Source organism: Bos mutus, chromosome 5 (assembly GCF_027580195.1).
Source record: "Bos mutus isolate GX-2022 chromosome 5, NWIPB_WYAK_1.1, whole genome shotgun sequence".
Classification (NCBI taxonomy): Eukaryota; Metazoa; Chordata; class Mammalia; order Artiodactyla; family Bovidae; genus Bos; species Bos mutus.
The window spans coordinates 71,963,716-71,989,975 of record NC_091621.1 but is presented as its reverse complement, the minus strand read 5'-3'; the positions used below and the strand labels follow the sequence as shown (position 1 = coordinate 71,989,975).

The window sequence follows — 26,260 nt, the reverse complement described above, 5'->3', positions numbered from 1 at the left end:
GTGTTCCTGATGATGCTGAAATTTCCTTCTGATTCACTCAGGTGAGTCTGGTGACGTCTGTGGAGCCTGTTCTCCACAGGGAGAAATGGGAACATGCTGCATGGGCTCTCCTGAGGCAGCTTGCCTGGCCATCTTCTTTAGTTTTCTGAGGTTCCGTTCCTTGAAGGGATGTGTGACAATGATACTGGTGGTCAGACAAGTTGAGTGGCATTTGCTCACCCTCAGATCCTCAGGCCCAAGCTGTGTGACCATGTGGAATCATGATGGTTCTTGTGGTCGTGTCTGTGAGTGTCATGATTTATGAGAAACTCCCTAGCGGTCACTGTGAAAACAGAAGAGTGCTGGGGGCTCAGGCCTCCCCCTGTGAGCCTCGCCTCTCCTCTGTGCACAGACAGACAGTGCCCACCCTGCTCCCCCTCCCCCGTGAGGCCGTCTCAGAGAGAACCCCTCCAACGTAATACAGCAGGTGTACTTGTTTAGTAGCTTGGTGTGAGTGAGTCTGTGTGAGAACTCAAAACAGAAATATTTGCACATGTTTGTATAACCTGTTCACACTACTCTTTGGCAACAGGAGATTAGGTGGCAGAGTTTAATACATACAGAATTCTGGAAAAAGCGTTTTTAAGACCTTTTACTTTTAATGTTAGGACTTTGCCCACATTGGTTACTTAGTGACCAGGGAGGGACCTGAAATGGATTTTGAGCCAGCGGACAGGAGTTGCACCAGCAGCAAGTTCTGGTCCTGGTTTGATCGTTTCATACATGTGGTGTAACTCTGCTTTAAGAACTAGGCTTGAGAAGGCTGCTTCCAGTTGTGTTACACTTTGACTTCCGTTTCCACTCGTTAATATTCTTAGTTTAATTCTGAGGAAATTGCATAAGATTTTTCCAACTTTTACCCGAGGAAATGAGCCTCAGAGCTCCCCATTGGATCTGTTGAAGGTCCCTCCCTGTTCTGGGTCAAGCCCGCCTGTATGGTGTTGCAGACAGAGGTCCTGACTTCATGCCAGATACCTTTCCTCCTGGAATTCTTGCAATAACAGGGTAGTTTAGTATACTTTTTGTTTGCTGTTTGGGTTTATTATGTAGAAAAGAAGCTTGGTAAACCGAGTGGCTGGACAGAACATTAAGACAGATGGATGCCAATCGTGAGCAAATGTGACCTTTGAGGTAGGCGCATTTTTGCTCACGTCTGAGAAAACTGCCATGTCTAGGACTTTAATTTTGAGGACGTTAACTTTATGTTTGATTTGAAACTTAGGACGACATCAATGATAAACTTGAAAATGAAATTGCAAATAAGGATTCTATGCATCGACAGGTAATGGCCTTTACTGAACTCTGTCTGACTTTTATAGTAGTGAATTACTGAGGAAGGAAGGTAAAGACCTTTTCATGTGACTCCCATGTTGGAAATCAAGTCCCAGTGTAAAGTTCTTATGACCCTAAAATATTGCGTTCAAAAGTGTGGATGTACATCATGGTAAATCAGCTGTACTGGAAGGAAATACATTTTTTAAAAATTGGGGGTGACTGCAACTTACAGGTTTGAATTATTTGGGACTTGGTTTAACCATTTTGTGGGATTCCACTCCTGACTCTTTTGTTTTACTTGAACGTGAATCTGTTGGCTTGTTAGCGTTTTTACTGAAAGAGCAGAGAGCAGCAGGGAACTTCACGGCAGCTGGCTGCCTGTTGGGAACTGGGGTCACTGTGACAAAAGGCAGGGTTAGAGCTCCGGTCTGATTAGGGTTTGTACTTCCTGTGGTTTGGTGAGCCTTACTCGCTCCTGTTCCCATGTGGTCTCAGATAATCAGGACTTAACCAGGAAAACCAAATCTGGCTTCTCCAAAACAAAATGAGTCAGTCTGGTGTGTGCCAAAGTGTATCATTGTCCCCACCACAAAAATAAAATACTAGAAAGCCATTGAAATGTATGATGGGGAATGCTAATTAAGAGCATTACGATATACAAAATAATGGCTGTAAAAGGCAGATCAGAAAATACCATGTACCATATGCTATTGTTTTCTGAGGGTTTTAAAGCATATCATATTGTTTGTGTACGTACATAGAGTAATATGCACACAGAAAAAGTAAGAAAGCTGCTTAGAAACAAATGCTAACCTCTCAGGAACCTGAGCTTATAGATACTTTAATTTTTTTTTTCTTTTTTTAAAAAAGAATCTGTCTAAATGTTCTACATTGAAAGTTTTTAAGAGTAAGGAGATCTGTTAAAAGAATAATCGTGCATTTGCAAATGTTAGTTGACTGGCATTTCACCAGGCATGCTCTTATCAGGTCTGTATTTCAGAGAAGATGAAAGCCATATTTTGGCTTTACACACCCATGGCCATCTGCAGTCGGTAGGGTTCCCTTCAAATGATGATTCTGGTGATGTTTTAAGAAGGGTCTGTAGTGAACCCTTCTTCCCTTAACTTGTCAATAAGAACGAATAAGATTCTATAGAAAACTGATCTTCTTTAATATATAAGAACTTTTTTTGTTGTTTTTTAAAGACGTATTTGGGGAACGTTTAGGAAAAGCAAATACTGTGGCAGGAGGTGTTCTGCTCACTGAGACCAAGCCCAGGAACACTGAGAGAAAATTTATCCTGATGCAGCTTCCAAAACAGAACAAATCCAGTAGACACGTGCATTTAGATTTTGTCTCAGCTTACTTAAAGCGACAGTGGCTACACCACTTGGCCTGTTTTGATTCTCTGCTCTCCCTTTGTAGACAGAGGATAAGAACCTCCAGTTGCAGGAGTGCCTGGAGCTGGTGGAGAAGCTGCAGCAGATGCTGTGGAGGGCAGAGACTCTGCCCAAGGTGGAGGCTGAGCTGGCGCAGAGGGTGGCTGCGCTCTCCAAGGTGCTGCTCTGGTCCCTGGGGGGCGGGTGCAGGGAAGGCCTGTTCCCGTGCTGTCCCACTGTGCCCCTGCCCATGCTGCTCAGTCCGCACAGGAGCTCAGATGCGGGGGTCGTGCTGCCCGTCTGAGATGGGAGCACTCCCTGAGTGTCAGGCAGCTCCTGCTTCTGTGTCATCCCTACCTTAATTTCTCTCCAGTTTTGTCCTGTGTTCTGTGTGTTCCCAGGACGCTTCAGCTCTGAGTCACTGCTGCTCAGATTTGAGTCAGCAACTCAAAGCCTAGCAGGATAGAGACCTAGAAAACTCCCATTCTCGTTTAAGAGATGGCCAAAATAGCTCTGTAATGAACACAGTTTTAAGTCTTTATCCATACACTTGCTGAAGAAGTCACAGCGGGGCACGTGCAGACCCGGGGTCCACTCCCAGCTCACCATCCCCGGGAGTCCGTGGGTGAGAGGACGCATCCCGGGGATGTGGCGCTGCTGGGGGCATCATCCCCACTGCCAGCCAGCCAGCCATCCCATCCTTCTCACAGGAAAGGTGTTGCCCCGCACTGCCGGTGGGCACTGGCTGGGCATGGAGAGTCGGGCTGGGCCTGTGCTGGCGTGGCTGTCAGGATTGTTGCCTGAAGCTCAGTGAGCAGCTGAGGGGCCATCCAGTTGGCTGTGTCGGGTGCTCACAGACCCTCCCAGAGCAGGGTCACTAAGAGCCGCCAGGTGCCAGGAGCCAGCACGGGAATCCCCACCCATGACAAGGTCATGTGGGAGAGCTCTGATGGGCAAAGCAAGTCAGAGCTCGAGGGGCACCCCATGGACCTGCCTGAGCATCTACCCCAAAATCAGAATCTGTCTGTTTTACTTTCACCAACTCCTCTGACATTCACAGGGGGCTATCCCTGATCACTTTTCTCTGTAAGAAAATCAATTTAGAGCTCTAGTTAATAATTCTCCTGGGCATAATAGGAGTGTTTCAATTCAAACCCCTCTGATGACTTTCTAGCTTGCCTGACAGGTTTGTTCAGATTCACAGCCTCCCACCCACGATAGGCTCAGGAAGCTTAAGATATTCTAACAATGCAGAGCTTCTCAGAGAGTTAAAATTGTTGGAATAGAACTAGTAGAGGATTTTTTTGTTGAGCTAATGCTTGCTGCCAAGTTTCCATATCTCTTACCTACTGTGTCCCTGGGAGTGTATTGATTAATATAGTTGGTGTATAGAAATGTAAGTAGTAGCTTTAATGTTTGTAACCTTGGACCCTTGAGTTAATTCTTTTCTTGTTATAACCCACCACACTTTTGCCCTATAGGAATGCAACTTTATCTAATGCTTTCAGAGGGTGGCACCTGACTAGAATAATCACCTTTAGAGAAAAATAAGTTTTCTGAAGAAAGGGTCATAAAATGTTAACAGGCCTCCTGGCCAGAAGATGATGTAAATCACCTAAAGCTTTTGCATATGATAAGTTTGCAAAAAGAAAGCCTGGCTTCGATAAAGGTCAAGGACTGCTGACCTTGCATGACTCTACCACCCCCTTCCCATCATCCTCTATGCACAACTTAAGGTATAAAAACTACTTTGGAAAATAAAGTGTGGGCCTTGCTCACCGAAGCTTGGTCTCCCTGTGTCGTTCTTTCTCTTTCCTTTTCCTTTTCAGGCTGATTCCCTGGAGCGCAGGGGCCCACCATGTTCACTTTCCTGCCTGGGCTTCTAAGACCCACTAGAGAAGGTGCCTAAGGTGGGGCACCTTCTGCTATTCGAGAGGGCACCTGCAGCCTACGTGAACAGAGCAAGTCCTGTGCTGGGGCTTTATTGGCTTTCTGCATAAACCAAGGAATATCAGCCTCTTTTCTCTCCTCTATTTTCTTAACTGCAAAATGTTTTCCTTACCTCTTTCTCTATTTCTCTCAGTCACAGACGCCGTCCTCCTGAGGGAATTCCTGGATCCATCCGGGGCTGGACCCCGGTAGCCAGGGGTCGCCCTTCTGCCTGTGATCTTCCTCTCAAGGCTTGGTTTCTTCTCTCCCCCAGTATCTATGCTGTCCGTCCCCAGTTGGCCTTGTAGTCCGACCTTTTGTCTTCTGGAAGTTCTGCCACTAAGGAGGCTAAACGGTTTGAACTTACCTCCCAGTTTAGAAAGGTAGAACGTGTGCCTCGCACATCCCACGCTTGCCGCTGCCTGCTGCCCACACTGACTTGCCACAGGCAGTCCGAGGAGGGGCACAGTGGCCACGGGTGTGGGGCCCGGGGCGGGGGTGAGCACATCTCCTCTCACGAGCCGGTCACCAGCACCCACCGTGACCCACGTGTCACACACAAAGCCATGCAGGCTGCGTGAGCAGGCATGCGGGCGTGCCCCCTGCAAACCCAGGGCCCGTGGTCCGCACAAAGTATGGCCCGCTTGCCACCCCTGCGGTCACAGCCCGCGTGCTGTCAGGACAGGGTCCTTGCGAGTGGAGCTGACGCTGTTCTTTGCCAACAGGCGGGAGAGAAACACAACAGCACCGAGGCGAGGCTGTGCCAGATGGAGGCCCAACTGGAGGAGGAGAACAAGGAGCTGCAGCGGGTGCATTTGCTGACAGGGAGGCAGTGTCTGGGCAGGAGACACAGCTTGGGCGGGGCCAGCGCTGCCTTTCTCCACCACTCCCGTCTGTGCCACCGAGTGTGTGCGTGTGTGGCCTCATCTGCTGATCCGGGCACCCACCTCCTCGGGAGCAGGGCCAAAGGTGGTCACCCATAGGCAGTGGGCAAGGGCCAGGGCGTCCCCACATTCAAAGAGGCTGCTTGTTGCTCTGACCAGCCAGTCTGGGAATCTGCTTGGGATACAGGTGGACCTCACGACTGCCCCTCAAACAAACCTGAGGGTGCCAGCCCGGGGCCCATGAAACTGTAGGCATGGCACCCAGGTGTGGAGCCTGCTTGCCTTGGACGTGGCACTGGAGTCCCACATGCCAAACTGCTGGTCCAGCACGGTGTGTGTGTGTTGAATGGCTGCTCCTGGGCAGGAGGAGAACCATAGTTGTGCTGCGACAGAAGGTGCGTCAGGAAAGGGTGATGATGGAGGCTCGCATCACCGAGTCCTGAAAGAGGTTTCCCAGAAGGGTTGGCCACACAGAGATACAGACCATCCAGGAAATGGAGTGGGAATCCCAGGTCCAGCCTCACGTGTCAGTACTGTCCCCACCATGCCTGTGTTCTTGGGCCTGGACTGCAGAGCCTCACAGGCGGACTTCCAGGGGGCAGTGGTTCTGACGCCCATCATGAGACCTGCAGTGAGGTGCCCTCCCCGCTTAGGCACAGAGCTCAATGTCTCCCGATCAGGGGTGCATTTCCTTACTTTCAGAACTTCTGCTCAGAGGCTGTTGAGATCGGGATGCTGTTTATGACTAAGCCAATTCAAAGTCAACTTTTGTTTTGCTTTAAAAATATTTGAATGCCAATGCCTTATTGTGGAAGCTGTGACAGGTTTTGTTCCCTTGGGCTCAAAAATCACTGCAGATGGTGACTGCAGCCATGAGATTAAAAAATGCTTGCTCCTTGGAAAGCTGTGACAAACATATACAGCATATTGAAAAGCAGAGACATTACTTTGCTGACAAAGGTCCATATAGTCAAAGCTATGGTTTTTCCGGTAGTCGCATATGGGTGTGAGAGTTGGACCATAAAGAAGGCTGAGAACTGAAGAACTGATGCTTTCAAATTGTGTTGCTGCAGAAGACTCTGTTTTAACAGAAAATAAGCTTTTTAAATGTATTGCAATGGAAAATTTCAAATATGCACAAAAGTAGATGGACCTGCCAATTAGTCTCAGCAATTTCTAACACAGAGCCAATCTCAAATAGATCATTCTTTTGTCTTCTCTCCATTTTTTTTTTATATATTAGGTCCTAAAACAGCTTTTTAAACCTTGAAGTTGATGCTCATTTTATAAAACACAGACTTGCCAACTTTGTTATTACATTTAAAAATTGTTTGAGGTAATTATTTCCAGTTTTTTAACATGAATTTTCATATTGGAAAAGACCCTGATGCTGGGAAAGATTAAAGGCAGGAAGAGAGTGGATGACAGAGGATGAGATGGTTGGACAGCATCACCAACTCAATGGACATGAGTTTGATCAAGTTCTGGGAGTTGATTGTGGACAGGGAAGCCTGGCATGCTGCAGTCCATGGGGTCACACAGTCAGACATGACTGAACAAGTGAACTGAACTGAATATGAATTATCATTGGAAGAAAAGCTATGACCAACCTAGACAGCATATTAAAAAGCAGAGATATTATTTTGCCATCAAAGGAATACCTAGTTAAAGCTGTGGTTTTTCCAGTAGTCATGTATGGATGTGAGAGTTGGACCATAAAGAAGGCTGAGCACCAAAGAATCAATGCTTTTGAACTGAGGTGTTGGCGAAGACTCTTGAGAGTCCCCTGGACTGCGTGGAGATCAAACCAATCAATCCTAAAGGAAATCAGTCCTGAGTATTCATTGGAAGGACTGATACTGAGGCTGAAGGGTCAATACTTTGGCCACCTGATGTGAAGAACTGACACATTGGAAAAGATCCTGATGCTGGGACAGATTGAAGGCAGGAGGAGAAGGTGCGACAGAGGACGAGATGGTTGGATGGCATCACTAACTCGATGGACATGAGTTTGAGCAACTTCTGGGAGATAGTGAAGGACACAGAAGCCTGGCGTGCTGCAGTCCATGGGGTCACAAAGAGTCAGACACGACAGAGGGACTGAACAACAGTAATCATTACAAAGAATTCAAGTAATGTTGCTTGTAAAGAAAAATATGTGAAAGTCTATCTCCACTGGCTTTTTTCCCCAAAATGAATTTTCTCACCTTTTGCTTTATAAATTGAATTCGTTTTACCCCCTTAATCCAGACTCAAGCTTCTGTTTATATACTGGGAAATTCCTCTACCAATGTGTGTGTATGCCAATCCCCTTTAAAGTCTGCTTGTTTCTGAGTGTTAATCTGCTTGCTCCCGGAGCCTCTCCGACAGGTAATGGCTGTTGACAGTAAGGTCCCCCAGATGCTCTGCCAAAGAGAAGCATTGGAAGTGACCTTTGACAGTTGAAGTCCCTGCCTCCCTCTGCACCTGCCCGTCTGCTCTGGTGATGCTCAAGAGCCCACCAGAGGTGGCCGTGGGAGGGAATCACCTCGGGAACCAGGGCACAGGCCACTCACGTCGCGGCTCCCTGATGCTTTTAAAATAAGGACTGTACTGTGCTCTTAAAGTTTATGAGTTTTTGTTTTTTCCTGTTTTAGGCAAGGCAGAGAGAAAAAAATGAATGAAGAACACAATAAACGCTTATCAGATACCGTGGATAAGCTTCTGTCCGAATCAGATGAGAAGCTTCAGCTTCATCTGAAGGAGAGAATGGCTGCTCTGGAGAATAAGGTGAGCCAGCCCCATGGCCCCTTTAGAAAGAGGCGCATCTGGCCTGGCCTGGCCTGGCCCAGCCCGGTCTGTGTGTGGGGGAAATCTCTCAGGACAGGAGTTGGAAAACTGTTCCCATAGAGGGCCCCAGAGTGAATGTCTTTACTGGTTATGAATAATTGAGTAACAGCATTTCATGCTAGTCAATAAGCGTGATAGCATCCACAGGCAGTGTGTAAAGGAACACACATAGATGTGTGCCCACAACCCTTACAGAAAGCATCAGAGAGCTGGATCCACTGATGGCTCTGGTGTTACCAGCCGCCATGCTAGAACTTTCTTCTAAGTCCACCTCACCCCTTCGTTTCTTTCTTAGAAGTTTGTTTCTGGGGCTTTTCTGTCAGTCCAGTGGCTGAGAGTCTGCCTTGCAAGGTCAGGGACTCAGCAGGTTCAATCCCTGGTTGGGGAGCTAAGATCCCACGTGCCACGTGGCAATCACGTCAAAAGAATCCTTGTGATGCAACTGAGGCCTGATGCAGCCAAATCAAGAAGTTTAGTTCAGGATCTTTCATATAATGTGATAGAAAAGATTGAAGCAAGTAAAAGCAAGCATTTTCATATTCCAACTCTAGCCTTCTCTCTTTTCATTTGCTTTGGAAAATGTCTGAGAACCTCCATCAGAGCAGGTCAGTGGGCAACACTCTGGTTCAGGTCTGGTGAAAACCTGTCCCAGCTGCACCAGTGCCCTAAAGACAAGGTCCAGAATGAGGCCCAGAACCTTCCCTGAGCAACGCTTGTCTGAGAGATACCAGTGGTCACTACAAGTTCTGCAGCACGTTTTACCCCCACAAAACCCAAGATGAAACACACACCTCACTAGAGACCACACAGGGCGGTCCCCTCACTTCACCCTGACTTGTGGGCTGGCTTTGAGGTGGGGATAGTTTTGTCTCAGATTTGAATTTGGCATGTGAAACCTGTGCCAGTTTCCTGAGTGACCACTGAACTGCAAAAGCTGAAAGCAAGTATAAAGCAGTTTCACTTAACCCAGGGACCTGGGCTCCTTGTGTCTAGAATACCAGTCAGGCAAGGAGGAGATTGTCTGTGTACAAGTTAGTGTTAAACTTAGTCATCCTGCCTCGTGCTGGCACTTCACTCTGGGCTCAAGGTCCACCCCTCCTCTGGATGTGCTTTATGCTTTCAGACATAAGAGTAGCCATCCCTCAGTCAACACAGCATCTGTAAGAATTGACCCTAAAGCACTGTGTATATCTTTTTCAGAATTCTGTCATATGGGAAGTTGAAAAAGCAAAAAGGCAATTAAAAGAAATGCAAAACAACAAGGTACTTAAATCTCTAAATCATTTAGAAATTTGTTAAGAGCTGAATTGAGCTGAGTTCATTGTTACAGTCACTACAGATGCTTAGCAGAAGTCAAGTTACATTTTCCTTATGGCTAATCCACTGCTGTAACACGTATAGCATTCTGGTTTTGAACACTGAATGTGTTTGCATTATAGATGCATTTAGAGTGTGTGGCCATTGTGTGTGGTTCAGAATTCTGAGTAGTCCTTTCTGGGTTCACCCAAAAGCTGAGACAAAGCGTGAGCCTTTCATGTGGACTGTGCTGTGTGTCAGAAAGATAATACAAGCTACATACACAGTCTAAAATTTCCTAAAAACCAACGGGCTACCTGACGTCCTTCTTTCACCGTGAGTCTTGAAATCTTCTGTGTGATTTCCACATCGAGCTTTGCACCGGCCTGCCTCATGTGCTCAGGGGCTGCACGAGGCGAGTGACTGCCTTGGCTGACAGCACAGAGCTGCCAGGTTGAGTCAAGTGACTCGGAAACTTGGCCCGTTTGACTTGTTTTACCCCATGAGGAAGTGAAGTGGGCTGTAGAGGAATGAATGTGAGGAATGCCCAGGGATGCAGGTGAGCTCCAGGGAGACAGTTTAAAGCAATGAGAGGAGTGAGGGCAATAGAGTGAGTCCTGTACCTGACCTGAACCCCCGCCCCAAGTCCAGCTTCTGTCTACAGACTTCATTGTTGTAATGGCTTGCCATATTTCCTCAGAGAAACCTTTTCTACACCTGAGATGGAACTTCCTATTCATTATGGTTTATAACTGTTAATGTTCTGAATGTTTATATTTGCTATGGGACTCTTAGAGAACATTTTTTCAGAATTAAAATGTTCAGAGTTGATAACTACTAACGTAACCTGTTATGCACATTTTGGTGCAAGTCATTTTACATCCGGAAAGCAAGCGGTGCAGGCTGTGTCATTTGCTGTTTCTTAGGACCAGGTGATTCTAAACCTGGAAACCCTGAGAGCCAAACTGGACCAGATAGACTGCAAGGGGCTCCCCTCCACCACGGGTAGGCTGCTCCCCCAGGCAGCTCCCCTCAGCACTGTCGAGTGTGACAAAGGCCTGTCTGGTGTGTGGACAGTATGACTGGGTGTAATTCATGGTCATACCTCAAGGAGCCTGTAGCTTCGTGGCCAGCGAGAGGGAAGAGACAAGCATCGTTCCTTAGGGTCGAACTTGGTACCAGGGAGAGTGGTGGTTACTGCTCACAGGATTGGGAAAACAACACTCAGCACAACCACAGCGGAGGTTTGGAGCGTGGGGACAAAACTCAAAACCAGTTGATATTTGGGTGTATTCATTTGAGGGGCTTGACAGACTGTGACACTGATGTTTCTGAAGAGTTGCAGAAGGTTAATGACCTGTAGTCTTTTTTACGTGATTGGAGACTGAGACATGACCTGCCTTTGGCTGTGGTGGGAGGAATCACCTGGCTTGTGAATGAGGTGAGCAGATTACTGAGCATCCTGATTTTTTCTTACTCATTGTTATAGGGGCAGTAATTCTTATTAAGTATTTAAATGTTTCTTTGTCTTCTTCACGGAAAATGGTCACAAGTGAGAGATAAACTTTAGCAAAGGTTATTAAGTGCTTAACTGGTGACATTCATTCACCTGTAGGAAATGGACTACTGCTTGAATCCTGAGTTAGGAGACAGTTTGGAGCCCATACGCATATTTCTGTGTTTGTGTGCTTAGAGGATCTTCACAGTCCAGGGCCCCCACCCAGCCTTCTTCTAGAGAAAGGGGATATCATTTGAGACAAAGGCCGAGCCAGAAACTGGCCCTATGTCCAAAACCATGGCAGGTGGAGTTCATGGAGAGCACATGCCCTGCAGAACGGATAGGGGACATGGCCAAATTTGCTGGCAGAGCTCCTCCAGGGTGAGGGGCTGGTGCTGTCAGAGGTGGAGAACCCCTGCTCCCAGGGTGGACGAGGTGAGTGTGAGGAGGACTGTGTAGACAGTGGAGGAAGAGGAGGTGGACACGCCTCCTGCTCTTGGGGGGTTTGGATAAGGAGGGGGGCGCTGGTGCCTGGACCCGAGGCCTGGCACGGTTGGGGGTTCAGATGGAGAAGCCTGGGGCCTGGTCACCAGTCCCCTGTGTGTCAGTGAGAGTGAGAGATGAGAAGAGGAAGCAGCCGCGGGGCGGGAGGGGCTGCTGTGCTCTGAAGACAGTGGGCCACAGCGGCTGGTGTGAGGGAGGGGTGTCTCCAGGAGGCAGCTCTCGAGGGGTCATGGCAGTGACTTAGCAGCACAGGTGGGGCCTCGGAGTGGGGCTCACGGGCAGTGTGGGCTGGGTGGGGGGCACTATGCTGGCTCAGGAGGGAGGGAGTGGGGACTGAAAACCTGCCTCACAGGCAGGGCAGGCACAGCATATTTGGTAGGACCTCCCAGAGGAATTGGTCACCTTGTCTCTGAGACCTTCTCCCAGAGGAAAGAGCTTCGGGTGAGGAGGGGGAGAGAGATGGAGGCTGCACTCTGCGAGGGGACTGGGAGGTGATGGTTGGGGCATGGTGGGGGGCAGGGGAGCACTCCAACCCAGAGGCCTCTGTGGCCCTCAGAGACCCAAGAGGGTCCGCAGTCCACGGCAGGACTGTGTTGTACCCCCACCCAATTCCCAAGTGTGCTCTGGCCCCAGGCCCTTGGGTGGAAGTGAAGCAGAGAAAGGAGCGGTTCCGTCAGGAGGGAGGGGAGACCAGAGGGAAGACAAGCGTGGCTCGGGGAGATTCCAGACTTCCATCTCCTGTGCAGCACAGTTTTCCTCTCAATACCGTCAAGCAGAGCAGCATGTGACCCCGAGCAGGCTGAGCTGGTGGTTGGCCTTGGCCGCTCTGCAGATGTATGGGGTGTCCTGTCCTCGGAGGAGGGCTCTGTCTCCCGGGTTTAGGGACTCCTGCACGTGAAGGCGCCACCCTATTCCCAGAGACAAGACTGAGCAAAGCCCAGGTGGTCCTGTAGTGCAGAGGGCTCACAGTCAAGGGGGGGCCGCTCTGCCTCTCAGCAGGCCCCTGCTGAGTGAGTTCCTGGCACTGGCAGGCCCAGGCCTTAGTGCTCAGGGCCTGAGCATCTGTGCTAAGCCTTGTTCAGCCCAGAGTCTGGTGACATGCTCACCTCTGCTTTAACGGGAGACACCAATGTGGCTCAGCTCCGAGCTGTGGGTTCGAGGCCTTTCTGCTTTGAGTTGTCTGAGGCACCTTTAGAAGCACTGAGAGCGGTGCAGACAGTGTTCCAGGCAGACAGGTGATTGTGATCCATGGACTTCATGCAGGAGAGGGAGGTCAGAGCAGGCGCGGGCCAGAAGGGAGGTGGGGTGCCAAAGAAAAAGCAGAGCAGGTGCAGGCCCCACCCTGGGACCTGAGAGTGGGTTCCAGGGGGACCCTGGATGCCCCAACCCCAGACAGCTGATCATGTCATAGTCAGCTCCACACCCTCGCGTCAGCGCTGCTTTCCCCACATACAGGAGTTTTCCAGCTGGTGGGGCTGAGCCTTGAGAGTTTGTGGGGCAGTGGGCAGCCTGTTGCTGTTGGAGCCAGGAGGGCAGTGCCCTTCCAGGGGCCCTTTTGCTGTGAAATTGCCAATCTTCCAAATTGACAGGCTCTGGCTTGACTGACAGAGTGAGCTCTCTTTTCTTCTAACAACGCTCTTCTTTCCCGTGTGTTTCAGCTGACCCCACTTGGGCAGCACCCCAGACCTCAGATTCCCTGTGGCGGACCGGCCAGCAGACTCCTCCGGCAATGGGGTGGTGCTGCGGCGCCCCCAGAAAGGCCGGCTGGCAGTGCTGTGTGACAAGCTATCCAAGGCAAGGACCCCCGCCGCCCCCTTCCCGTCCCTGGTGGGCACCTTTTGAGGCACCTGCCCCCTCACACTGTGGTCCTGAAATGGGTTTGGAGCAAAGCATTGATAGGTCACTTTACGTCTTCCCATTTTCCTTTTTCTGGCTAAGAGTTTACTTTTAAGGCATGCTTTTTTTTTCTTAAAATAACCAATTTTGATAACTTGTGGCCTACTGTGAGGCCCAGCATGGTACTAATTAGCACAGTTTTGTAATTGTTCTACTAGTAAATGGATACACGTATCCATCAGCTTATAGTGAGAAGAATTCTCATTGGAAGTTTAAGTGCCTTTATATGTTCACCTCATTCATGGCATGTATTTGTTCATACATGTCTGTGTTTTGACCTTCCATATTCAGTGAGCAGTTAGTTTGGGCCAGACATGGTCAGAAGTAGGACTCCAGCAGTGAATTAAAAACCGTGTGTGTTCTTTATCCACTGCTATGTAACGAATTATTGCAAAGCTTAGTGACTTCCCAGTGAGCAGCTCACAGTCCACAGTTCCTGTGCATTGTAGCAGGCGGGCCTGGTTCAGGGCCTCCTGAGGGCACAGACACGGGAAGGCCCCCCAGGGCTGGATGGCAGGCTTTCAGACTCACCTGGCTGCTGGGGACAGGCCCAGGTCCCTGCCGTGTGGACTTCTTCATGGCCTGGCTTTCCTCGGAACACCCTCTGAGAGCGAGAGCACAGGGTGTAGCCCGGGACCTTTCATGCCCAGGTCTCAAAGCCCCACACATTCACTTCTGTTTGTGAGAGTGAGCTACGAAGTCCTGCCTCGCTCAGGGGCTGAGCGTGAGTTGCCCCTTCTGCCTCTTGAAGGGAGGAGGATGGAAGAATTTGTGGACCCCTTTTTAAACCCACACAGCCTGTCGGACAGTAATGAGCAGGGAAAGGAGACCAGAGTGCCTGAGTTGTCCGAGGAGGAAGGGACGATCGTGTGTGAACAGGGTGGCCAGCGAGGTGACACCAGGAGGATGACCTTGAACCAGAGACCCAGAGGCAGGAAGAGAAGTAGCCACTCGGAGATAGAAAAAGAGTCGTGTCAACTAGCGGTGACAAGGGAGAGAGTGGGCCACATCAGGGAGGACCCCAGGCTCAGGCCTGAAAAGCTCGAGGCCGGAGCCTATTTTCTGAGGTGAGGAGGGCTGCCAGGGTGAGAAGCTAAGGGCCGGGCCTCAGCCCTGTTGAGGTGGACGAGCCCATGGGGTGTCCAGGGGATGTGTCAGGAAAGCAGCTGAGTGTTCTGGCCTGCATCCGGGAGAGGACTCACTCAGCTCAGGGTGGACTTGGGGTCGTGGGGATACAGATGGCATTTAAAGGCACGAGCACGGTAAAGTCACCAGGCAGGTGCTGGTGAAGAGAGATGGGGTACAAGGGTAGAGCTGTGGGGCATCCCGAATTCCAAGGTTGAGAAGGGGCACAAGGGACTAAGGAATAACCCAGGGAAGGTGGGGCCTGGAGCCCAGGGAGAGACATGCTGGGGAGGGCGTGGGGGAGGGCAAGCAGGGGAGGGGGCTTGATAACATGGGTTCCTCAAGACCCCAGGGAGCTGCCCTGCAGGGCGGGGCACACTGCCTACTTGCAGAGAGCTGGAAACTGGGCGGGGAGGGGGACAGTAGAGGCCGTTCCTAGGGAGCTTTCAGAGACCTGCAGTGGGTGCTGCAGGGAGCCCTGGAGGAGGAATCTGCTGGTTCCTGTTGTGTGATTGGAAGGCGAGAGAAGGGAGAGGACATGCTGACCAGGCTGATCGGGGTGAACCCATAGGTAGCTGGTTCACTGGAGCGGAGCAGGAATGATGGCAGGTGATTCTGGAGCCAGCGAAGGGGGTGGCCCAGCCCTGGGGCGGGGTCGTGACAAAGACAGGGGGCAAGGGCACTGGCCATGGGGACATTCAGACCAGCCTGGGAAACGGAGGGCTGGGAACCCGCGAGGACGGCACTTCCCGGTGAACTAGTACCAGTGATGACCGCTGAGGGGGACCCAGCGGCTGTGGAGCTGAAGGATTTTTTTCTAATTTTCCTTCAGCCTGGCTGACGGAAGCATGGATGTATTTTTTTAATTTTCGGTTTTTGTCTCTGACTCCATCAGCCCACCCTTGTGAATAACCTCATAGGATTGCCTTCCGTCCACACTAAGACCTGAGTGTCACCGGGCCATCTAGGAACTGGATTCTCCTCCTGCCCGTTTCTTCAGTTCTGCTCGCTTAAGAGATGGCAGTGTCTCATAAGCATGGCCCATTTGTCCGAAGTCAGGGCTTCCATGTAAAATTGTGTTCAGTTCCTGACAGACTTGAGCTGCCCAGAATGTCGCTGACGAGACGTGGTCCTCTCGTGCCCAGGTGCAGCCCCTGAAGGATCAGGACCGGGAGCACGGGCGGCAAGCCAGCGTGCTAGCCAACGTGGCCCAGGCGTTCGAGAGTGACGAGGGCACGTCTGACGGCGAGGGCGGCGGGGTCACCCTCTTCAGCTCGGCCGCTCTGCTGTCGCCCAGCGGGCAGGCCGATGCCGAGACTCTGGCCGTGATGATTCAGGAGCAGCTGGACAAGATCAACGAAGAGATCCGGTGGGTGCGCCTGAGCCCAACTCCCCGGAAACTCAGTTTCTCTGAAGAGCTGTCTTCTGCTTAGAGAAGTCTGAGTGTTCCATAGTAAGAAAACTGACTTCAGGTCTGCTTCAAGAAGTTTCCGTTCTGAGATTGCCCTTGATTATAGAGCTCAGTCAGCCAGGGCATTCTGTCCAACGTGTGGTGTCAGCACTCTGTGGGGGGTCGTTGTGGGGTGTCCCCCCCTCAGCTCTGGGCCCCAAGGTGGGTGAGGTGCCGAGGTGGTGTCCCCTGCGGCCCGTGCACCCTCTGGCACTGAGGGTTCGTCCTCATGTGTCCCTCGGAGCCTCCCACGTTCTGGTGAAAAGCCACCTGGAACAGAAAAGCTGGGGTTCTGGGGTTGGCAAATTCCCACTCAGATCTGCATTTCCTTTTTAACTTAATACAGTGTGAAGATTGGCTTGTTGTAAGATAGTGATATGTTACTGTATGTCACTCTCAGGACATGTGTTTGAGTTTTTCTCATCTCATCAGTATATATAAAATGTTTTCTTTAGACACAGTCTTGGCAGTTCTAACAGTTTACAAAACAGGATAGAACCCAAAGGCCCGCCTCGTGGTGAGCAGGGGGCCTTGGGTCTGGGTGCAGCCGGGTGGCTGGGGGCCCTGAGGCCTGCCTGGTGCCACACCCGCGCACCTGTGCCTCCTGTCCCAGTCCACGTTCAGAGTGGCCGCAGGCCGGTGGCCCTGCACAGGGCCTGGCAGAGCTGCTGCTCAGATTGTTCTCGTCCCGTCAGCCCTGGCCGAGGTGCCCGTTCCTGCCGGTCGAGTGCGGGGGGCTCGGGCAAAAGGCAGGGGTGAACGCCACAACCAGCAAACACAGATGTGCTACCTGCACTTTTGACGCCGAGACAGACTGCTTTATGGGCCGTGTTTGAGCACAGACAAGCTCAGAAAGACTGTCTTTTGCATCCCCATAGGAAATTTGGAATGGTTATATATTAATATTTTTATTTTTACAGCAAGTTGTCAGGTAAAAGTGATTTTTCCTTATGCAACAAGTTGACTTGATGTAAATGGTAAATTCTGTCCATCAACTTGTCAACACTGAAAAACTTTCAAGATGTATAAGTAGAAGTGAAACTGGAGAGTTTACTACCTGTAAGGATCTTGTATTTTAATTTGAAAAGCATTTTATTTGCATAATCATGTATTTAACCTGTATATAAAATCATCCATGACACATTAGGGGAGAAGAGCAGTAACTGAATTCTAGGTTAATGCAGCACATTGACATGAATCCAGAAACTCACACAAAGCTGGTGGAGAACTTCAAGTGATGCGTTTGTACATATACAACCTTAGAAAAAAAATTAAAAGATCACCTCAGCACTTCATCTGGTCTGGAGACTCGTGTTTAGAAACTCTAGCTTGCTCGTGAATCGCTGTTTTGGTTATACAGAGTTCCTGATTCCCAATGGAAAAGACTTGAGGCACTGACGTGCATCTCTGCCCTGAGAGCAGGGAAGGTAAAGGTTGTCAACTTCAGGTATCTCCTTACACGGAGAGAGTCGCCACCCAGACCCCATCAGAATGGTAGAGTAAATAAGTCAAATCAAACGTGAATGATCAGGGGCCACTTTGTAAGACTCAATGATAAATTATTCTAAGTTTGAGACTATTCCAAAGAGGGAAAGTTGAACCTTTTTGCTGAGATGTTAATTGAGCAACTGTTCGTGGAATTTGCTAATCGTGACACAGAATGCAAGCCCAAATTTGTTGTCCAGACACATTCCTCTGCTGACAAAGGCAGGTGATGATTTTCTTCTATTTTAGGTTGATCCAAGAAAAGAAGGAGAACACGGAGCAGCGGGCCGAGGGGATTGAGAGCAGGGTGGGCACGGGGAGCTCAAGCAACCTTCGTCGTTTTAAATCCTTGAACTCCCTCAACCTGAATGCCACCTCCTCGCATGCCGGCTCCTGCCCGCCCAGCAGAGGGTGCTCCAAGCCCCGAAGGAGGCGGCACAGCCTGGCGCGGAAGGTAGACAAGCTGGGCATCATGACTCTGGTATGTGTCGGCCTCCTCCCTGCCGCGTCCCTCCCCGAGCACACTACTTTTCTTTTGTTTGTTTGTTTTTTCTCTTTTTACCCAGAAGAAAGTCAGGTACATTTGCTACGCTCAGAGGTCTAAGATTTTTAAAACTGCCTAGTCTTTCATCAGGGCTTCCCTAGTGGCTCAGACGGTAAAACATCTGTCTGCAATGCAGGAGACCCGGGTTCGATCCCTGGGTTGGGAAGATGCCCTGGAGAAGGAAATGGCAGCCCACTCCAGTATTCTTGCCTGGAAAATCCCATGGACCGCGGACCCTGGTAGGCCACTGTCCATGGGGTCGCAAAGAGTCGGACACAACTGAGCGAAATCATTCCATAATCGCACAGCGACAAATTAGTCTTGATATTTGGACCACCATTCCATAATCGCACAGCGACAAATTAGTCTTGATATTTGGACCACAGGCTTAGCACGTCATCATGAACTCAGCCAGAGCCTGCCTCTGTAACGCTGGGCCTGGCCTGTGCTGGACACAGCAGCTGCAGGAAGTTGCTGTTCTCAGGGAGCAGACCGCTTCGTGAGAGTAACCGTAGGCAGCTCTCACTGCACGTGGAAACCGGGCGGCACATTTCCCACTGGGGATGCCTGGCTGCAGGGTGCAGGGCATGCGGCGGGAACCAAACCAAGAATCTACACTGGTCTTGCTGATGGGCCTGGCCGCGCGCTCAGGCCAGCTCTGCGTGTGAAACCAGGTTAAAAGCCCGGTGCCCCAGGGCCCCAGGGAAGAGGTCGGGCTTCTTCACTCTTCCGAGTCTGAAAACAGGATGACGACCTAGGGCTTTTGGTGACAGAGTGTGCAGCTCTAAAGCACGTGTTCCAGCTTTCTTCCATGTTTAGCTTAGGTTTTGTGAGTGCATTGCTGTTTACCCCGTGAAATCATGTTTACAGCACTCTGCTTTGTCACTGCACTTGTATTATCCCTTTTTTTGTTGTTACCACCCATTTCATGTTAGCTGCATTGTTAGTCAGCATATAATTAAATTAACTGTGAATCATTTTAGCGGCATGTGAAGTGGTAACTACTCCATTTTGTGGTCTTTGGAGACACTGTTTTTCTAATTTGCATCTTTGGCTAAGTAGTTGATATTTAAAATTCTTTGACGATTTCTCTGTGGTTTCATGCTTGATTTCCTTCCGAGTATTTGTAAAAGAACAGTTCTGTATATTTTGTCCTGTTGTTGGAGTTCTCTGACGGTGTGTCTGCTTTCATCATTGGTTTTGATTTCCTGGCTCATCCTGTTGTCTGCTTAGTGGTTGTCAATCCAGACCCCAGCTTCCCACCACTGCCCCCCTCGCCCCCCAGGCTGTAGTTTACCCATCCATCTCCCCTTCCCCGTCCTCCCACCTGCTCTGGTCATAGCAGTGTTGTGGGTGCACTTAGTCGGGTTTGTGCTTTGTCTTCATGTCTCATTAAATGGTGTTTTCCCCCCAGAGCAGTAAGTTTGAATTAGCCTATCACTATGCATTTACAAGCATAATGTAGATGGATCCTCAACTACATATCATGTGTAATTCATAAATGAGATTATCCTTACCTATAGAAATGATCTTCTTAAGTGTAGAATTAATGGACTTTTGACACAATATCCTTTCTATTTTGGTGCTTGTATTTAAGGCTATAAATCTCATCAGCTTTTGCACAGTTAATGTTTCTACTAGACTCTTTAAAAAACTATCTTCTATGGTGAATAAAATGTAAAGACTGCACCTGCTATTATGCTAGCTTCCATTCTTACATATTTTCACAGGAACCTACTTTAATAAATTTATTTTGAGAAATTTTACATCAAATTCTAGGTAAGCATTTTACATTAATATCCAATAGGTGGTTAGATTTGTTCAGTGTTAAAATAGGTATTATGGTAACTTCCTCATCAGTTAAATCACTATTTTAAAGTATAACATCTTTTTTATTAAGAGAAACTAACTTATAGAGAAGTTTGGCTGAGAATAGACAACTGTTAAGGCCCTTTATTGTAGAGAATGCTGTGCTTTAATAAATCATGATGTTGTAATAGAACTGTATCTTCCTGAGTAATAATTTATAGTGTTTCTCTAGTAAATCTTGAATAGCTTATTTCACTTCTGTGGTCAAAAAAAATGTTCTGTTTCTAGTTACACGTTGTCTAAATCTTCATCTCACTTCTATGTTTGCCATCGTTTTGGCTATACTGTGTTTGTCTATGCCGATTCTTGAAGTTTTAGCTTCAAAGTCACAATACATCTGGTTTCTCTTCCTTTCTTTGCATGCATCTATCAGCCTAGTGATTTAAGGAAGCATTGTTGAAAGGTAAACTATTTAGTAATTTAGCATGCCTTTGTTTCTCTGTGAAGTATTAGAGAGTCCTTATCATTTTATGTGAATGAACACTGTGTGGTTATGTACTGGTGAAGAACTGACATTTTAATGGAAGTAATGAAACTCACCCACCACTTAAAATATGTTGATGGTTCTGTTGGAAATAGGTCATTCGTTGGGACGATTGTAACAGTTTGCCTATATCCCACTTGTTTGCCTTCTAATCATCTCATGCTTATTTATAGTAGACATAGTATTATTTATTATTTTTAAAATTTTCTTTACTTATTTTTTTGGCCATGCTGCACAGCTTATGGGATCTTAGTTCCCCAACCAGGGATCAGACCGGTGTCCCGGCAGTGAAAGTGCCAAGTCCTAATGTCTGGACTACCATGGAATCTCCGCTTAGAGTTTTTTTAAAACAAATGACTGACTCAGAGCCATAGATGTTAGATTTGGAGGAAGCCAATTTAATGATGGTGGGTAGCAGTGTGCAGGAGACTCTGTGCGCCAGGCACCGTGTCAGATGCTTTCCGAGTCTGTCATCTAATCCCGCAGACACCCAGGTGAGGTCCAGGCTGCTGTTATCCCCATTCAGCAGACATGGACACTAAGGCTTAGAGAGGCCGGGCACCGTGCCCAGGCTCGCACACCCAGTAGCAAATGTATAGTGAGACCTGTCTGGACCCCGAAGGGGTTAATCTGTTCCCCACACTGTTGCCACCACTGTGTTTCCTGTCTTCAGACCCAGGACCAGCGGAAAAGCTGGGAGTCCAGGCGAGATCATTTTTTTTTAATTAGTTTATTTTTTAATTGAAGGATAATTGCTTTACAGAACTTTATTGTTTTCTGTCAAACCTCAACATGAACCATCCATAGGTACACATACATCCCTTCCCTTTTGAACCTCCCTCCCGTCTCCCTCCCCATCCCACCCCTCTAGGTTGAAACAAATCAGTTCTTAGTGAAGACCTAGGACGGAGGAGCCTGGTAGGCTGCAGTCCATGGGGTCGCTACGAGCCGGACACGACTGAGCGACTTCACTTTCACTTTTCACTTTCATGCATTGGAGAAGGAAATGGCAACCCACTCCAATGTTCTTGCCTGGAGAATCCCAGGGACGGGGGAGCCTGGTGGGCTGCCGTCTATGGGGTCCCACAGAGTCGGACACGACTGAAGTGACTTAGCAGCAGCAGTTTACTTTATGTAAACCACAGTGAGCAAATTACACTCCAACTGCGTGTAAGCACTTCAGTGTGTAGCCCCCAGTCTGTATGTTTCTGAGAAAGACAAGCCAGACACATGGTGTTCGCATGCAGGGGTTAGGTACCTTTTCTATACTTCACTTGTTGTCATGGGTTCAGTGACCTGCATCATCACTAAACATGATCTTGGGTGGTGGTACAAGCTGTTTCCTTTTCTCCTTCAAACAGAAAGGTCTGGACGGCTTTGCTGAGAGGTTTCTTACTGTTGCTAGTGGTTCTCCTGAGCAGCATCTGGCGATGAACACAGTCCTTTCATCAGGGCAGTTCATGCCATGCAGGGTTCACGGTGCTGGCGTGGCTCCGCTGTCCTGCCTGGCAGGGCCATCTGGTCGCTGGATTCAAGGGAGAGTGGAGCCAGGCTGCAGGGAGGCTCCAGGCCAGGATCTGTGCACTCAGTAGGGTGTTCTCGCTGCCCCACGGCCCCGCTTCTCTTGAACAAGACAGTCCTTTAAGATGGCATTAAGCTAGAACAACACATTTTTTTGTACTTGGCGGATAGCATCGCTACTATGTTTTCAAATAAGTTTCTGGTTATAATGTAAAGCCTGTGTGATTGCCTTTTTCGGACACAGTCTATCGTTAGCCAATTTCACACTTACCTCACTCCCTCAGCTGCCACCTTTACCGGAAGAGGTAGAAGATGACAAGACCGCCATCAATGTGAAGCCTCGACCCCCGCCTTGCTGCGGTTCCTTCGGCTAGACCGGCTGGACAGGGGGTCACCGCACAGAGCCAGCTACGAGGACATCAGGGACGCCCACAAGTAAGGGGCCTGCGTGCCTCGTCGTCAGTCTCAGGAGCCCTGCGCCTCTTGTCTTCAAAGAGTTGCAGGGATGATTGTAAAGGAATCCCACTGGATTCAGTGCCTGTGTTTAGTGGTGAACTTCAGGTGCTGGGGTAGAAGAGCTCAGTGACCTCAGTGATTTTAGAAAACATCCGTCTCTACGTATTGACTCCTGTGGGAGATTTCTTCCTGCTCTTGCTAGAGCTCTGCCCGGCCTGGGTGCATTCCTGATGGTTACGGCTCCGTGCCTCTTGGATTTGCTCTTGAGGGTCCCTCCCTTTTTCTCAGGGGTCTCCTCTCAGGAGACTGTCTGTCACCTCCTGTGACTGACCCTGTCCTCATTCAGACCCCCACCTGCTGAGCTCCCGTTGTGAGCCAGGCAGCACTCGATGGAGGGCACGTGTGGTCACCTGACCAGCAGCCCTGCACAGTGACCATCACTCTCCTGCCACGGCCGGGGACGGTCACCCTGCGGGAAGCGGGGGGAACTGCCCAGAGCAGGGGAGCTCGCCTTCTCTGGGAGGGTCATCACCTGCCGAGCAGCGACCCTGAGGGAGGGTTGGAGAGCCCTCTGCACCAGCTCGTCTGGAGTGAAGCCCTCCTCAGGGGAGAGCTCCAGGCAGAGAATCTCAGCTTCCCGGGGCCATTGTTTGTGGCCGGAAGCCTGCATTGCTCGTGTGGAGTGTGGTTGGTGAAGGAGACTCCACTGTCTGCTGCGAGGTTGAGGCGCGGGTGTTGCTGGGTGGCCAGTTCTATCAGTAGGTCTTGTGGAGGGGTGTGTGTTTGCACAAGGGTGCCGGTTAAAGGTTGTTTTCTCTCCCCAAAGCTCGACAGGCTCTCAGGACGGCCCCGGGGGCAACCCCAGCAGCAGCAGCAGCAGCAGCCAGGACTCGCCGCAGAAAGCCCCAAAGAAGAAGGGCATCAAGTCCTCCATCGGCCGTTTGTTTGGCAAGAAGGAGAAGGGCCGGCCTGGACACCCCGGCAAGGAGGTGCTAGGACCAGGTGGGTGCTTCACCGTTCAGAGGGAGGAGGGTCTGCATGCATGTCCCTTCTGTGTCTCTCCCGCTGTCCCCATGAGGCCCCTGTCACTCACGCTGGGTGTCCTCCTGGGAGGAGCAGACGAGGCATCTGTCTTCTTTAGGGTCCGAGATGATCGGATCAGTTGATGAACGGATGTGTGGATGGATGGAAGAATTAAGAGTTAAAGGATGGATGGATTAGTGAGTGGATGGATGGATGAACAGATGGCTGGCCAGATGGGTGGATGAACAGAGCATGGAATGAATATTGCAGATGTTTATACTGCAGTGCTAGAAACATACTCTACGAATGAGTAGGAGCTGGGCAATGATTGTTTCCTCCAGAACAGTGACAAGTGTTTGGAAATGGCCTAAGTGCTCATCAGTGAGGGGTGAGGTAAAATCTGTGGACACCCCACAAGGAACAGCACCTCTCCTTCCTGCCACTTTCCCCATCCCCAGGAGCTCATCACGGGTTCTGCCCATGCCCCCTACTCCATCCCACAGCCACGCAGGTCCTCCTGGCGTCTCCTCATCACACAGTGTTATCATCAGGCCCCCATCTCACTCGGCTTCATCTCCTTAAGGACAGGATATGTTCCTGCCTCTTCAGCCAGAGATTTGTTGAGTGTCTTGTTTGTGTTGGGTGTGGGATTTATAAGGGTAAGTAAAACAGATGTGGTCTGGAGTGCAGTTAAGTGAGAAGAGAGAAAAAGGAGCAGATTATTAAATGCTATCCTTATTATTACTAAATGTAACGCTGAGATGGATGGTGCATTGATTATATACCAGATGCTGTGTGTGCCCCTTACCAAACAGGTGCTGCCACCTCCCGATTTACAGAGGAGGAGACAGTGATGGTCATGCGGTTAGGGAGTGGTGAAGGCAGGTTCACACCCATGCAGTGGGACCATGCACTTTGCCGAGCCCCAGCCACCTCTCTGGTGGATGCAACAGGAATGAGATGGTTCTATGGCATCGCTGATTCGATGGACATGAGTTTGAGCAAACTCCAGGAGATAGTGAATTACAGGAAAGCCTGGAGTGCTGCAGTCCGCGGAGTGGCAAAGAGTCGGACACAACTGAGCGACTGAACTAAAACCTGAGTGTGTGCTGAACTGCTTCAGTCGTGTCTGACTCTCTGTGACCCCAGGGACTGTAGCCCACTAGCTCCTCTGTCCATGGGATTCTCCAGGCAAGAAGACTGGAGTGGGTTGCCATGCCCTCCTCCAGGGGGATCGAACCCACATCTCTCGTTATCTCTTGCAGTGGCAGGCAGGATCTTTACCGCTAGAACCACCTGGAAAGCCCCAGTGAACGCTGACAACTAGGAAATGCAGAAAATAAGGGCTGCTCCTAAGTTAAACTGGAAGAGCAGCAAGCACAGATTGTAAAGAGGAAAACACACGATGACCGACAACAGTGCTGACAGAAACAAGCAGGGACGCGTTCACCCACATCAAGAAAATGTGCCATTCGGAAGAGGAGCCCTTGGAGGGACAGTTGGAACCGGAATGAAAACTGAGGCCATGGTAGGCAGTGCCCACTCACACGGCCCGAGTGGAGTGGTGTCACTCGCCGGGCTTTCTGCATCCCCAGAGCTGCTGGCAGTAACATCTGGGCGCTGAGGCCGGGCAACGTCCCCGAGTGAGCTAAGGCACCCCTGCTCTCCTTCCAGTGCTGCTGCGGGGCCCTCTGTGGGCGGCCACCCTCATCCCCTGCTCTGCCACCCACTGGGGCCCGACTGTTCCCCTGGGATCCTTTCAGCCCTTGAGCTTGTGTGTTCCCAGCCCTCTGCCACACCAGACTGGGATGCAACTCAGGACTTGGGCTTGAGATATTAAGGAGACCGTGAATCTGGAAGGACACAGCCCTGGGGCCCTCGAGTGACCACGTGAGAGAGCTGGAGAGCAAAGCCCCCTCGGGGAGGAAGCAGAGCTTTGAAACGTGCCCACACCCACTGCTGCCTCGGCACAAAGTGCCTTTCCTTTGCCTCTCCTTGGCCTGAAACAGACCCCAGCTGCTACTGCTGCTCCGCAGGTGATTGCTAAAGATGCACCTCCTGCAAGAGCTATTGTCCTGCTGCTCTGGGGCTGCCTAAGTGTGCTCAGGAGTGTCAGACAAGTGGGGCTGCCACGCCTGATGCTGGGGAGGGCCTGATGCTGGACTAGGGCCTGATGCTGGAGGAGGGCCTGATGCTGGACTAGGGCCTGATGCTGGGGGAGGGCCTGATGCTGGGGGAGGGCCTGATGCTGGAGGAGGGCCTGATGCTGGACTATGGGCCTGATGCTGGGGGAGGGCTTGATGCTGGGGGAGGACCTGATGCTGGAGGAGGACCTGATGCTGGGGGAGGGCCTGATGCTGGGGGAGGCCCTGATGCTGGAGGAGGGCCTGATGCTGGAGGAGGGCCTGATGCTGGAGGAGGACCTGATGCTGGGCGAGGGCCTGATGCTGGGGGAGGGCCTGATGCTGGGGGAGGGCCTGATGCTGGGGGAGGGCCTGATGCTGGGGGAGGGCCTGATGCTGGGGGAGGGCCTGATGCTGGGGGAGGACCTGATGCTGGAGGAGGACCTGATGCTGGGGGAGGGCCTGATGCTGCAGGAGGACCTGATGCTGGGGGAGGACCTGATGCTGGACTAGGGCCTGATGCTGGAGGAGGGCCTGATGGTGGACTAGGGTCTGATGGTTGGGGAAGGTCTGGTGCTGGACTAAGGCCTGATGCTGGGGGAGGCCCTGATGCTGGACTATGGGGGAGGACCTGATGCTGGAGGAGGGCCC

At 50.4% G+C, this 26,260-nt stretch overlaps 1 pseudogene; it reads left to right on the top strand.

The window, feature by feature from the left end:
• The window catches only part of LOC102273996 (liprin-alpha-1-like), a 30,066-nt pseudogene extending 4,454 nt beyond the window's left edge, over positions 1 to 25,612 (top strand).
• Positions 25,613 to 26,260: the final 648 nt, after the last annotated feature.